We start from the raw sequence: 15,716 nt of genomic DNA on the forward strand, positions 1-15,716 counted from the left end.
CAGGGTTTCTTCCTAATACCCACATCCAGTGGCTCACAAAGGCCTGTATTTCCTATCTTCATTGCTTGTTCCAGTATTGGGATTACTGGAACATGCCACCACAGCCAGATGGGTGCTGTGGTTCTGTGGGCCTTATCTTTAGATTCTACGATCAGTTTTGGACCAAGGGTAAATTCCATTCTCCATGAAAGGCCAGCGCAAAGGCAGCCTCCATGACCCTGTAAGAAATAGGTGTCTTCCTATGAACCAGACAATGGGACACACTGGGTGCTCAACGTTGTAAACAAAAGATATACTGCTCTTGCGTGACCCACTCTCTAGTTGGGGTATGGACCAAAGTGGAGCTGTGGGGGAAATAGAGTGAACAGATGTAAACAGATACCTTGGTGGGAAGGTGGCAGTGGACTCCCCCTGGAGGTTCTGAGATGCTCCTCAAAGGACATGACATTTAAGTTGAAATCAGAGGGAGAGAGGAGCTGCCCTCAGGAGAGCGAGGAAGATTCCTCTAGGCAGGTGCCTGGAGAGAGAAGCTGCTTACTGCAGATCAAGAAGGGAAAGCCAGGGTGATTGGAACAAAGAAAGGGAATTCAGAAGTCAAGGGGAGTCTGAAGATGTTGGAGGAGGGGTGGGAATGAACAGCATTCTTTAGCCTCACTACCCTGTCTTCCTGACATGGTGACTGAGTGGCAAATCCTAGCTCTTGTTTTTGGCCTTAGGCAGGTGGCTATAGTTTCAAGACCAGACCTTAAGAGTATCCTTATATCCCTGATTGCTCCTTCGAACCCTGCAAAGGGAACACATTGAGACTGACCTGCTAATTCTAAGGCACCAAGAAGAGTCACGGAGACTGTATAAGTTTAAATCACCTGGCCAAGCTCGCCTGAAAACATGCAGGCAAGCATTCTTATTGCTGCTGGTGTGCTGAGTTTGGGGGCAGTTTGTTACACAGCGGTAGCTGACTCGGACAGCTGCGTTAAGAACTCTGAATTGGATTTTAAGTACAATTGGATGCCATGGAACGGGTTCACCGAGAAGATGTTAGTGTTCTCCCTGGCTGCTGTAAGGAGAGGGAGGGATGTGGAGAACGTGGGAGATTCTCCTGGGCTGTGTGCACCAATGGTGAATCCCTTTATGCACTAGATAGAATTTCCAAGGGCAGGGACTCGCTGTGGCCTTCTCTATGTCCTCTGGGTCTCCTTACCCTGTGTAGAGTCAGTTTAGCACAGTGGTTTATGATCACCCTGAAATGGATTAATATAGAAACTCCTACGGCTACTGTGAGCTGGGTTTTTACCTCGGCTGTCACATACAGACCCACACTCTGAAGTGACTTCTGCCAGGCTGACTGCCTTCAATGCCTTCTCAGCAAACAGGGGCCACATGATAGATTTCCCCTCTCGTTCCAGTGTCCTGAAGAGGATACCATGGAACCACCTGTGTGCCAAGGCACCGATGAGACTCGTGGCAAGCCCAGGGAGCTGGCCAAGGACTGTAGCCAGAGCTGCTTACAGACCTTTCCCAGAAATAAATAAGGTGACCCATGGCTCCCACCAGGTGACACTCTCTCTGTGCAGATAATTCCTAGCACTTTTACCTTCATCATCTCTGGGAAGAAGAAAATTCGTCTGTATGTACACAATCCAATTTAAATCAGGAAATTGATATATTTGGGTTAATTTTGTCCGCCCTGGCGCTCATGGTATTTACTCAAGATACTCAGGACGTATAAACACAACATTTCATAACGAATACTATGATTCGGTCCCAGAGGAGCAGGCCCCAAACAGGGCTAGACTCTGGTTTCTTTAGCCCCTGGAAATGTCACAGAAAGGAAAGAGGTAAAAACGGGCAGCAGTTCCCAGCCAGCCTCTAGATAGTGGCCTGTTTCAGAAAACAAATTTGAACCAATTCAATAGAGCAGCCTGGTACAGTAGAATTGGTTGGACCCCAAATTTACATTGCTCTCTGGGCTAGGAGGTGCTAGGTGGCAAAGGACACCATTGGGGAGCCTAATCACAGTCTCCCTTTCCTCTCATTCATTAAAAACAAATTATTCATTTGTGTATTGGGGTGGGGGCTAGTGTTCCATGATGTGTCAGTCAAAGAACAAATCTTAGGGGTCTGTTCTCTCCCACCATCAGGTGGGTCCCAGGGATTGAACTCAGATCGTTAGTCTTGGTGGCAGGTGCCTTCACCCACTGAGCCATCTCATGGCCCTCTCAACTTTTTCTTATTACACACACACACACACATATGTTTTATTTTTTTTAAAGAGTCTCCATATACCCCAAACTGGCTTTGAACTCCTGAGCCTTCTAACTCCCCTTCTCAAGTCCTGGGATGATAAGTGTGTGCCACCACACCCAGCTTCATTTTATAGTAATGCATATTAATTATACAACATAAAGGGCCTTGTTATATTTTCATACATGTATGTAGTGCACTTTGATCAGCTCCTCCATAAATTTCTCATACCCCCACCCCCTGCTTCTGGTCACCTTCTGGTCTCACCAATAAGCTTTTCACATTTTCATGTCTTTAAAAATAATTTATACTCGGAATACAAGAAAAAAAATGCAATATTTGCCTTTCAGAGTCTGGCTTATTTCAATATCATGATCTCTGATTCCATTCATTTTTTTATATAAATGACACAATTTAGTTCTTCGTTATGGCTTGAATCAGACTCCATAGCAAGCATCTACCACACTCTGTCCGTCTGTCCGTCCACTCTGCCGCTGATGAGCGGGCTACTCATTCCACTGTCTGAAGATTGGGAATGTGGTAAAATCACGTTGAGAGCAATTACTGGATAGAAGTCAGCTTCTCTGGCTGGGCGGACGGTAGGCTGTGTTCCCTACAGCATGCCTTGATCTGTCGGCAGAGTCTGGCAGTTTGAGTCTAAGAGCGCTCACTGTGATCTGTTTTACAGTGAGGTCTAATTTGCATAGTAAAATGCAGGTTCAGATGAGTTTTAACACAGGTGCTCTGTGTAATCGAGATCTACTGCAGTGTCACCCCCGTGTGTGTGTGTGTGTGTGTGTGTGTGTGACTGAGTGTGAGTGTGCGGGCACACTAAGATCTCATGCAACACAGGCTGAGCTTGAATTTGCTGTGTGGCCAAGGATGATATTGAACTTCAGATCTTCCTGCCTCCACCTCCCAAGTGCTGGAACCACTGTGTACCACTGAGCCTGGTTTATGTGGCACTGGGTGTTAAACCCAGGACTTCCTGTGTTCTTCAAACGCAGCCACATCCACAATTTGCAGTAACACGTTTGCTTATCCTCTTCTGTGTGAACTCTCAGTGCTTAAATATGTAATCAACACAAAGCTTATGAATGGATTAATATTATTTTGGGTATCCAGAGTCTTTGTAGCAGGATTATATTTTATATGTAAAACATACTTTGGTTTAGGCCAGCCACATATGAATAGCCACTAGTGGCTGGAGGCTGCAGCGTGGAACTCCGCGGCAGAACATCACAATCAGCCCCAGCACATCAGAAAGCTCGTTCTGCTTGCCCCTGTACCCCATGTACCCAGATTCAGCCATGCTCTGACTCCTGTAACCACAGGCTCACCCATCTTGCCTTTCTGAAGCTTCACATGAAGGAACTGGAACTGTATGCAGGTTCCTCTTAAGATTCTTTCACCCCATGAAGTGTCTTTGAGTCCTGTTTGCATCTTAGTTCTTTGTGCCTTTGTGCACATGTGTATGTGTGCCCATATGCATGTAGAGGTCAGAGGTTAATGTCCCATACCTTTCTCAGTCACTCTCCACTTTGGTTTTTGAGATAGGGTGTCTCACTAATTAGGCTAAGCTGGGTTGGCTGCTTAGTAAGCAGTGGGGGTCTGCTTGTCTCCAAGGCCTCCCCAGTACTAGGTCTACAGACTCACTACAGAGCCTGACTCTTTTGAGTGTCTGCTGAGGTCCCTGTGCATTCATGGCAAACACTTGGTGACCTGAGCCACCTCTTCATCCCCTCCCCCCGACCCTGTTCTATTTCCTTGTTGAGTGGCACTGTGCAGCATGCTGAGGCTGTCCGTGCATGTATGCTGGATAAACACTTGGTTTTGAGTATCAGTGTAATGTGGTAAGAGCCATGAAGACACACCCCCACCCCATCCCCACCCCTGCTCTAGAAGGACAAGGGCTGAAAGATGACCAGGATTTAAAAGGATGACAGACGATTAGTGTGTCTGGAAAGGGAACACTGTGGTTGGCTAGCCTGGGCTAGAGCACTGGTGGAGAAGGGAGACAGATGCTGAATGATAGAGTCAGGGAACACCTGCAGAGGGACAGGGGTACAGGTTTATGGGATGAGAGCCAACGACGGCAGTCTAGATCTGACTCAGAAGGTCATCAATGCTACTGTCAAAGAACCTTCTAGAAGTATGACCAGGTGCAGGTCACAACTATAGGTCAGAAAGATCTTTCTGGAAGAGAACATACTTGGTCTGGGCCTCAAAGGACAATCTGTCCTGTGTCCCAGTCTCTTTGAGTTGTGTTGGGCTGTCTTCTTCACTTAGACTCTCCTCACAGAAAGACAATCCCTTCTGGCCTTCCTGCCCACAACATGGCTTCTCCCTGTTCTTCCTGCCTTGGGGATTAACCGCCACCCTGAAGTTTCTCACCTCTGCATGTAGGGTCTCCCACTCCATGCACACCAGCCCAGCCTGTCTCCTGTGGGGAGGCATGCCAGTTGCCACACCTGCCCTGCTGCTGGACAGAGGTCACCCTGGGCAGAGGTCACTTTAGCTAGAGCTGCCTCTGGTATTCCAGATCCTGGCTGTAGAGGGGAGGAGGACTCGGGGAACTACCTGACCTGGGAACTGCTCACTACCGCCCACGTGCATGTCATAGCCATGGTGACTTGGTACAGAGGCTTGAGCCGGGTACACTTGGTCTTGTTTCTCTATCAGTATGACAGAGATGGTAACAATCGCTTTTCCCAGAAGTTAGGAAATTAGCCTCTACTTGTCTTAATGAAAAGCAGATGGAGATCCCCCCCCCCCCCCCCCGATCCTAGGTGTTCTGGCTGGAACTCCAGGCCTTGCCCACAAAGCAGGACCGTGACTCCCTGGGAATGTCCTCCCTAAGACTTACCTCCTCAAAGGTAACTGCTTTCTTTAAACTTGGGAGGAAGGAAAAAAAAAAAAAAAAGAAAAAGGGAGACTGTGAAATAGATTTATGACCACGTTAGAAACATTGGATTGAAGAATTGATCCCTACGGCTAAGTCATTTCCCTCTTTCGTGTAAAATATAAATAAATCTGGGTGACTTAGGCTGAGTGATGAGTTGGCATCAGCTGGGTAGCGAGACACGCATGCCCTTCAGAGGCCAAATCGCCTCCCCTTGACCCCATCAATTAGCCGTTCTAAATGGCTATGGCTTTCTCCCCTAGGCGATACTGGCTGTGCCCTTCCCTTCCTGGGCCCACTGTTGGGTCACATTGATGGGCTCTAGGGATACCTCATAGCATTGCATTCTCAACCTTGCTGGACCCGCTGAACTTTAGACCATAAGTACAGAGCTGGGGCAGTGAGGGCGACTCGGCTCTAAGGCTCAAGGTGGCTGAGCAGCTCAAGTGTGTGATTGTACAACCTGCGGCTCCTCTCCCGAAAGGTTTCCCAGATTTTTGGGCTGAGACAGCCAGCGAAGCGAGTCCTAAATTACTCGGGAGGGGGGCCATTTTCATTGTCCTGGCTCTCACGGTGGTTTAATTTTAGCACACGTCCCTGGGGTAGCTCTCCTCCCTGCCTCAGCCCAGCCTGCGCAGAGGGAGAGCGCTGGCTAACTCCTGCCTCTTGGCTCTCCGACGGGCACAGGCTGCGTCCTGCTGCTGTTGGTCAGAGCCCTCTGGGCTTGGCAGCCTGGGAAAGGGTTTTGTAAAGTACAATTTTCCAGAAGAAAGATGTCTTGGCCTCCTCCGTGTTTTTTTTTATCTGTTAAGGGCACAGATATACAGATGGATGGATTCTAAGGGGTTGGGAACCCCAGGGTCCCAGGAAGAATCAGAGTCTGCCTCAGGCTGGGCAGAAATGGCTTCCTGAGAGTCCCCCGTAGGTCCTTCTAGGATAGTTATGGAAACGGGCTGGGTAATGTCTGCCCTCTTATCTGTCTGTATTCTGCAACCTCTGTCCTAGGTCACTGCAAGACCTGGGGCAGAGAAGGCAGTGAAGTTTCTCCAAGGATTCTGCCAGTCGGCTTTGGCCTTCTGCCTCCTTCACAGGATGCTGGGTTCAGATGGATGCTTGCCTCACCAGCAGACAGAGTTCGTGAGGTTGATGAGCCTGACCTTCCAGATCCTAATTTTGAGCTTGCCGCTGCTTGAAAGACAGGATCTTGATGGGCAGAAATGGAACCAAGGAGCTGAATTGTTCAAGGCCTGGATCTCTATGGCCTTGTTGGTCTATATTTTGTTCCTTAGGCGCTTCAGACAGAAGCTAGATCTTCACTTGTGTTAACCACGTGCTTTCCCACTAAGCTGCAGCCCAGTTATCCTTGTGGGTTAACATCAGTACATTCCCACGCTTGGAAATGTCACCAGCTGTTGAGTCTTGGGGGCAAGGTGGGGGAAGCCCACAGCCTCAAGAGAGAATTTAAAGACGAGTTTCCTGCCACAGGGCAGAGAGGTGGGGCACACTCAACCTGTACTATGACCAGGGAGAAAATAGTACGGACCCACAGGATCTGTTTCTGGGAGGGTGGCAGGTGCAGGTAGCTGAATCTGACTTCTGAGGGCATTGGTGGGGGATGTCCCATAGCAGCAGGAGGGAGCTAGCTCACTTGGGGCCCTGAGGAGGAGACGCTTGTGATGGTGGTAGGGGGATTCTCCTCATATCCTGGTGCCAGTCAGCATTGGCATTAGTCATGCCCCAAGGCCTGTATCCCTAGAGATGTGGCCCTGTGACCAACCCAGTGAGGCCCCCTGGGGAAGAGCTGGGAAGGTGGCCATAGAAGGAATGGAGGAAACTTTGAACCCAGTTTATGCAGGGATCCTGGCAAGCAGGTATTACTACTGTAGAGACTCTTCTGCAGCTGCTGGTTCTCTGAAGGCCCAGAGAACCAGGCTGCAGAATGAGTCCAGATGGTCCAAAGAGATCTCTGTCCCAGTTTGCCACTGGGTTTTGTTCCCATGGAGTCTCAGGGGATCTTAACTCCAGATCCTTTGAACCTCTTCCAGAGCAGGGTGCCCACAGAACAGAGAAGAGCTCTCCCTTCAGTGTGTACATGTGTGTGCCCATGTGTGCATGTGCGTGTGTGCATGTGTGTATAACATATGCATGCATGTGGATGGAGGTCAGAGGATAACTTGCAGGAATCAGCTTTCTCCTTCTACCATGTGGATTCTGGGGATGAACTTAGACTGTGGGGCTCTTTGTAAGCAAATGCCTTTACCTTCTGAGCCATCTCACCAGCCTTCCCTGCTCTTCCTCTCCCCTTCCTTCTCTTGTCAAAATTTCACCACGTAGTCTCAGCTTTGCAGTCTTTCTGCATTGGCTCTTATGTGCTGCGGTGACAGATATGCGTTGCCATGCCTGCTTTTTAATCTCTGTTCTTAAGACTGGGTTCTGTATCCAATTCTGTTTGTCCTTCTAAGCCCAGAGCTCTGGTTATGGTTTAATCAGTACCACACAGAACAGATCTCTCACCTCCTTTTATGTGGAGATAATGCCTTTAATAATGTATAATACCTTTAATAAAGTTTCTGAGCACTGTATTAGTTTTGCAAGTTGATCCATGGAGTTATACAGTCATTATAGACTTAAAATGTTCCTGGAATTAACCCTTGTTTTCAAGGGCTAGGAACTCAAGTCTGCTCACGTGTATAGCTTCTCTTTGGAAGCAGCGGCATTTGCCATCAGGGCTGGTCTCTATCCTGTCTGTTCTCTAGACTCCTCCAGCTTCTCCAACACAAAGCTGGGCCTCTGCTTCTTGTGGCTTGCTCTGGCTTTCTGTGTGAATATAATTGGAATTTCACAGTCATCAGTTTCTTAAATGATTTTTTTCTGAGTTTGCAAGATGGTGAGTCACAAAATATCGTCAGAATATTTTCCGAAAAGCTGCTGACAGAAATGAACCTGCTTTCCATTTGGCCTTTTGGGGAACATTTGATAAGCTCCTACTGTGTGTGTGGGGGGGGGGCATGGGGAGGGCTGGGCTCAGCACTGAAGGAAGACGAGGGGAAGGTATAGGAGCCGCAGCTGGGCCTCACTCTGTTGCAGCCTAGGGGGTGAGGTTTGAATGAGCTTGTGTTGTACTTCTCGAAGCACAGAGCAAAGCTGTTGGTAGACCAAGAGAGTCAGAGACGAAGGTGGAGAAGAGCGGTAGGCTCCTCTGCTTCATCTGATAAAAAGCACAGCTTGAGTTTCTTGGCGCCATGTGAGTGGTGTTCTTAAGGCACTGGATGGCTGCATAATTTTCTACCTGGAAGTTGAATATGATCCATCTGAAACCTGAGTCTGGCTGCTGGCTTCCTTCTCCTTGTGGTTTGCTGCTCAAATAGCCATGACTCCCAATGGCCTGGACAGATGCCCTCTGAGCTCTGTGGTCCTCCTGATGGTTCCAGCTGTAGGGAGATCTTCCCACAAAGCATCCTTTCTGTGATGCAGGTTGACCTTTCGCACTAGGTTCCACACCCCTTGTGCTGGGCTCTCCTGGCTCACGCTGCTGCCTGTGCCACATGGGAGATTAGAGCTGAACCTGGAGCCCGCTGGAACCCAGTGATAATGCTGATGTTGTAGACCTGTCATACCATGTGTCCCAGATAAGAGCGGAGCAGTTTGTATGTCACCACTGTGGTGTGTCCCAGACCCTCAGTCTCAGACTCATGCTGAGCAAGTACCAGATCAACTCAGAGATTCCGAGAAACATCCTGTAATCAACCTGACTGTAGCCCTGCTGAACAACCAGGGTAATGACCTCAGGCTACAGATGAACAGAGGCGGGGACATGAGACCACGAGATGCTTTGGGGATGCTGGGTTACAGTCTGAGCAGAAAAATACCTTCATAGGGAGTCAGGGACAAGTCATGGTGTATATGTAGTTTAGTTAACAGTATTGCATGTATAGGATTATTACTGTTATTGTTGTTATTGTTTAGGACAGGGTCTTGTGTGACCCAGGTTAGCCTCAAACTTTCTTGACTCCTGATTCTCTTGCCTTCACCTTCCAAGAGCTGGAATTGGAACATGTGTCTGCGCACCCAATTTTATTTGCAGCTGCGATCTAACCCAGGACTTCATGAATGGAAGGCAAACATTCTACAAGCTGAGTTGTATTTCCAGCCCCCATGATGGTGGTGATGATGGTGGTGGGAATGATGATGGTGATGGTGGTGATGATGATGGTGATGATGATGGTGATGTTGATGATGGTGATGGTGATGGTGATAGCTCACTGGATAGTGCAAGCTGGCCCAGAACTTAATATGTAGCAGAGGCTAGCCTCAGACTTGAGATTCTTCTTTCTCAGCCTCTCACATTCTGGGATGACAGTCACTGTTACTGGCTCATTTCTTACATTTTATTTGTGGCTACAAAGATGACTCAGTGCTTAAGAGCACCTGTTGCTATCATTGGATATCTGGGTTCAGAGCCCTGTACGCTCATGGTAGCCTACAGCTGTCTGTAGCTCCAGTGCTAAGGGATCTGACAGCCTCTTCTGACCTCTGCCGGGTACTAGGCATATGCATGGCACACGTGTGTGCATGCGAACACACACTCATACACATAAAATAAAAATGAAAAACCCCATTCATTTGTTTTGTGTGTGTTTGGGTGTGTACATATCATGGTGTGCATGTGGAGGTCAGGTGACAACTTGAGGGCATTGGTTCTTTCTTTCCAACATGTGGGTCCTGGCATCAAACTCAGGTCATATAGCTTGGTTGCAAATGCCTTCATCTCCTGAGCCAGCTCAATCCAGCTTTCTTTTTAAACTTGATGACTGTACATGGATGGGAGGTTATCGCCTCCTGGGAAGCGGGGATTTAGGGAGCACTCGGGGTAAGCAGAGTCTCAGGGAGCACTCAGGGGAATCGGGGATTTAGGGAGCACTCGGGGGAAGCAGAGTCTCAGGGAGCACTCAGGGGAATCGGGGATTTAGGGAGCACTCGGGGGAAGCAGAGTCTCAGGGAGCACTCAGGGGAATCGGGGATTTAGGGAGCACTCGGGGGAAGCAGAGTCTCAGGGAGCACTAAGGGGAATCGGGGATTTAGGGAGCACTCGGGGGAAGCAGAGTCTCAGGGAGCACTCAGGGATTTAGGGAGCACTCGGGGTAAGCAGAGTCTCAGGGAGCACTAAGGGGAATCGGGGATTTAGGGAGCACTCGGGGGAAGCAGAGTCTCAGGGAGCACTCAGGGATTTAGGGAGCACTCGGGGTAAGCAGAGTCTCAGGGAGCACTAAGGGGAATCGGGGATTTAGGGAGCACTCGGGGGAAGCAGAGTCTCAGGGAGCACTCAGGGGAATCGGGGATTTAGGGAGCACTCGGGGTAAGCAGAGTCTCAGGGAGCACTAAGGGAAGCAGGCTCTGAGGGAGCAATTTGCTCTACCGCATTTGCACCTTGGCCATAATCTGAAATTATTCCAAAAAGTAAAGGCTGGCAAGATGGTTCAGTGGATAAACCGTTCTTGTTACAAAAGCCTGGCAACCTGAGTTCGGTCCCCAGAATCCATGGTGGAAAGAGAACAAACTTGCTGACGTTATTCTCTGACCTCCAGGGAGTGCTGAGGCACCTGTGCACTCCCCTATGATAAAATAATCATTAAGAAAACTTGTTTAAAAATAAAAAGTTTTAAAGAAGAAAGCGAACAAATGTTATGGAAACGAGGTTTCAACTCTGCTACCCACCCCTTGATGTGTGGCCTTGGGTAGGATGCTCATACTTCTGAGCCTCAGTATCCCAAGACTAATAATGGGGCTGATATCAGCAGTGCCTCCCTGGCACTGAGTCTTCGAGGGGTGGGGCCCACGGGAAACAGTCGATAGACTTAGTTGGTGTTGTTGTTATTGATGGAGGTAGAAGTACAGCTTCTAAAGACTGGGAGGGCTGAGGAATACTCGGGGTGACAGAATTCAATAAGTGTTGAATAATTCAATGTGATTCAATTAAATGAATGTCTATGGGATTTCACTTGTAGGCTGGATCATGTCCTGGGACCTGAGAGAGGGAAATCAGGACTCGGGTGTGTGTCTAGGGGTCAGAAGTGGAGATGGTGAAGGTATGGAGGAACACAGAGTTGGCTAAAGGTGGCTATGAGGTCACAGGTAGGGCACAGCCGAGTCTCAGGTTTCGTGAGGAATCCAATGGGATTTGGAGCGTGGAAGACCTTGGCTGGAAGTGTTTTAGATTGGGTCTTGACATTTGTATGTTGTGGATCTCCAGGTATGCATCAGGAGTCCTGCAGCCCACATTTTGGGCATCTGTGTTTGGTGCTTGAGTGGCCTCTGTACAGCTCTGCGAAGGGCTGGGGAGTCTTTATCCATGGATTATGGGCAGCTGCCATGGGACTATCTTCAAGGCGAGATATGGCCAGTACCATCTTGAAATCAGGATGTCTTGGATTTTTGGAGCTCACAGAGCTGATAGGACAAGTTCCTCTAACCCTCCTTTGAAGAAGGAAGCAAGGGACAGTCACCAGATCTTCCCAGGAGAGATGCCAGCCACTTACTCCTTCCCGAAGCTCACTCCCAGTTGTGTGCAACTCTGTAACAAAGCTCACTTGCAGTTGTATACAACTCTGTAAATTGGTTGGGTGGGGGTGGGGAGGAGTGTGGGGGTGGGGTGTTGCTAGCTATGGCCAAACTTTGTGAATTTGACATTGTAACTTGATCTACCAAGTTCATGCTTAAAAACTGCATAATAGAACTTTGAAAATGCATGAGCTTAGGGTTTCCTGTTGGACTGTTTTCATAACTACCCTGGGCCAGGAGTGGCTCTCAGCCTATGTGTCGGACACACCCATCAGAGCACACAGAGTGTGGAAGGCAAACTGAAGCAGGGACTCTGTCTATGCAGCTTTCTGGAGTCCACACTCAGGCTGAGGTACTGATGCAGCTGTTTTGTGGCTGTCCACACTCCTGTAAGCAACTCCAATGTCTATCCAATATCCATTGCTCACCGCTTCTTCAAGCTAGACTTAGGAGGACTCATTTCTCTGGTCTCTAATTGTTACCCTCTCTGGTGTGAAAAGTTAGCTTTCCATCTCCCCAGGAAGGCCACACAGCAGCAGCATCTCACAGAGGGATGGGCTTCCCGAATCACAGAGTCCCAGTGCAGGCTGATGACTTAGTTCTCGTTATGGTACAGGAATAAGGCGCTGCAGGCTGAAGGCCTGTGGACCACAGCATGCTGCACCGAGGTGCCCAAATCCTGTGGTGTGACCTAATGTCATTGGTAGTGTGAGGAGAGGGATGGCTGGGGAGACAAGTAGAGTGAGGAGAGTAGGACTCTGCTGTCAGTCCTGGAATCCAGTGACATGGCTGCCCTGCGTGTTTGGAGATGAAAGCTGTGGTCCCTAGCTGAAGGCTGCTCTGTGTTCTGGAGTAGGGCATTGCTGAGTTCTCCATGCCCCAAAGTAAGAGGGACATTGAAAGCCCACACTGCAGGGCCAGGAGAGGATCCTGCAGGGTGGAAACACCTCTAAATAAGATAGAGATGACAAAAGGAACTGGAGGGGACCATGGAAAAGTTGGGCTCCTGTTGGCTTTGATTCTTTCTGCTGCCGGCTTCCCCCCCCACCCCCAGAGTCAGAATTCCTATGTGGCAGCCAGCTTCCCCCTCCTTACAACACCCTCTCTCTGTCTCTGTCTGTCTGTCTTTGTCTTCCTCTCTCTGTCTCTTTTCCTATAACGTGTGTGTGTGTGTGTGTGTGTGTGTGTGTGTGTGTGTGTGTTTAAAAAGGGCTGGGGATGCAGCCCAGTGGGGCTCACCTAGCATCCCAGTCCTTTCTAAGCATTAAATTCAGACGCAGAGTTCCATGTAGGTCGACTCTGAATTATCATTACTCGTCCTGTCTCAGACTTCCAAGCAGCTGACATCACAGGTGTGCACCAGCCAATACCCTCGAACCTGTCTGTCTCTGTGTAAGTCTGCAGAGGCTCCTTCCCCTGCCTGATAAGACCCTAGAGGTGAGGCTCAGAAGGAGAGGCCGTGTCCACTCCTCAGGGAATTGTCTGGCACCTTGGAGCACGGGGCTGATGCCATTGCCGATCAATAGGAGACCTGTCTCCTTCCCTGGACCCATGTCTACCATGAGAGCACTGTGTTCTTGGATGGGGGTTATCCTGAACAGGGCTTCTGTGGATGAATGCTGGATTCTTCAGGTGGGGGTGATGATGCTAACTGACTCTAAGGAAAGCTTGAATTTGGGATTTGCTGGGCCCCGAGTCCTTGACTGTAACATTTGATACTCATTACAACACAGGCTGCTGGCTTTGCTCTGAGGATGCTTACCTTGTAGCCTGGGGAGGTGGTAGCCGGTGCCAATGGAGGACACATGTTGGAAGGTTGGAAGTATAGGACGTTGCCACCAGCCCACCCCCACCTAATAAGACCTGGTCCTGTCCTCAGTCTCAGTCTGCTTCTTTCTGGAGTGTGTGAGGAGTCCTGGGCACTGGTGGAGGTACTTGGCTCTGATTCTGCTCGCTCCTTGGGCCTCAGTTTTCTCTGCTTGGGTTAGTGTTGCCCACTTGATGGAGAGTCCAAGATCTGGTATGGTCATGGAGAAGGTTCTAGAACCTGACTATTTTGGATTGTGTCAACTATGGGCAGAATAGCAGCCACGCATTGTCAACCCTTGATGATCAGAGCTACTTTTGGGGGTCCCCCTCTCCCCAGCCTTTTCCCCCCTTGGCTCTGCAGGCTGCTCAGGGGAGTGAGGGAGAGGCTCTCAGATCCCTGATTTGCAGCAATTACATCCTTTGTGGAGAATTCTCTGCTCACTGAATGAAGGTGGTCACTGGTCACTGCAGCTGCTCTCCTTGGTGAATTGCCCTAGTGAATGGTTTCCTCAGCTCCTGACAGAGACAGCTGGCCCCAGAAATACTTCATATTTGCATTGTCTCTCCTGTCCTTTCCAGAGCTGAGATGCTCAGCAGGCCCATGTCTCCTCCTTCCTTGGGTCCCGTTGGCTACGAGGAATCTTAGCACACAGCGTTTTACACAGGCCAGGATATCACCAGCCTCTGCATTCGATTTCTGTCAGAGTGTTCATGTCAATCAAAACTAACTACTATTTATGGTTTATGTGGTGTATATCCAGCATGGGGGAAAACTGCCCTTTTCTTTAGGAAAACAAAAACAAATTCGCAAAACAGCCCACTTTTCTGCTCTCTGCTCTTCTTGCAGATTCCCCAGCCTTCGGGAAGGGGTGCCTTGAATTATTCAGCCTGCAGCTCGCCTCTCTGGAGAGTAGAGCCTGGCGGCCACTTTAATCACTGGATAGGTTTCCAGTCGGTTATAATCAAGCCAAGTCCACGTGGGAAGGCGCTGCCCTGGCTGAAAAACAAGATCAAAAGCAGAAAGGAAGATCAGATCGGGAGGGAAGGAAGGGCTGATTTCTGCCCAGCCTGCTACTGGGGAGGAGTGGGGGTGGGGGCGGGGGTGGGGACTCTGCTTTTAGCAAGGGGCTTCACTGCATCATTCTCTGACCTTGCTGATGTCCCTGTCAAGGCAGAGAACAAGGATGGGACTCGTGTCTAGTGGAGGTTGAGGAAAGTGATGGTCTTTTACGAATGTGGCGTAGGGGCTTGGGGGACAGTGCAGTTGGTATGTCCTTGCCCTGCAAGGATAAGGAACTGAGTTCACAGCCCCAGTGCCCATGTCAAAAGCTAGGTGTACTAGTGTGCGCCTGTAATCCCAGCGCCAGGGGTGGAGGTAGGTGGATCTCTAGAGTGCTGGCCAGTTAGCTAGTCAAATCTGTTAACAGGTTATCAAGAGACTCTGTCTCAAAAAATAAGGTGAAGGGAGACAGCGGAAGATATTCACATCAACTTTTGTTCCCACATGCATAATACACACACACACACACACACATAAACACATATACACACATACATGTACACACAGCAATACACACATGCATACAAAGACACACACCATACATATACACCACACACACACACACACACACACACACACACACACACACACACACATATACAATATATACACATACACAGAGAACATACATACATACCACACACACTCACAATCACACACATAACTGATGGGGAAAGGAATGGGGTTGTGTCTTGGGGGCTCTTTCTTCCTATCTAGTTTACCTGGGATAGAATATATCCAGGCAAGTGCTGGGCCTATACAGGGTTTGGAGGGTTGGCTGTAGGGACCAGGAGAGGAGGCCAGAGTGGAAAAGGAGCCAGAAGAGAGCAATGTGGAGTTTGCTCTTACTTGGTCTCAGGGGAGGGTGGTTTGGGGTCCTCATTAATGTTCTCACGTGAATTGTGGGAGAATGGGGATGGGGAAGTATGTAAGGAGCAGCAAGGAGGGGGTGTTTGGAGAACTCATGCCAAGATACAAGAGGCTTCAGATTGTACACTGTTGTTGGGGAGTGTGGCACAAAGGGCTGGGTACTGTGCCCAGCTTATTAAGGGGGATAGAGCAGAGGCTGCGTGGAGGGTCCATGCTGTTTGTTTCATTGAGGGAGAGATGGTGACAGACAGGTCTCTATCTGCAACTGCAGAG

This window comes from Micromys minutus, assembly GCF_963924665.1.
Source record: "Micromys minutus genome assembly, chromosome: 9".
NCBI lineage: Eukaryota > Metazoa > Chordata > Mammalia > Rodentia > Muridae > Micromys > Micromys minutus.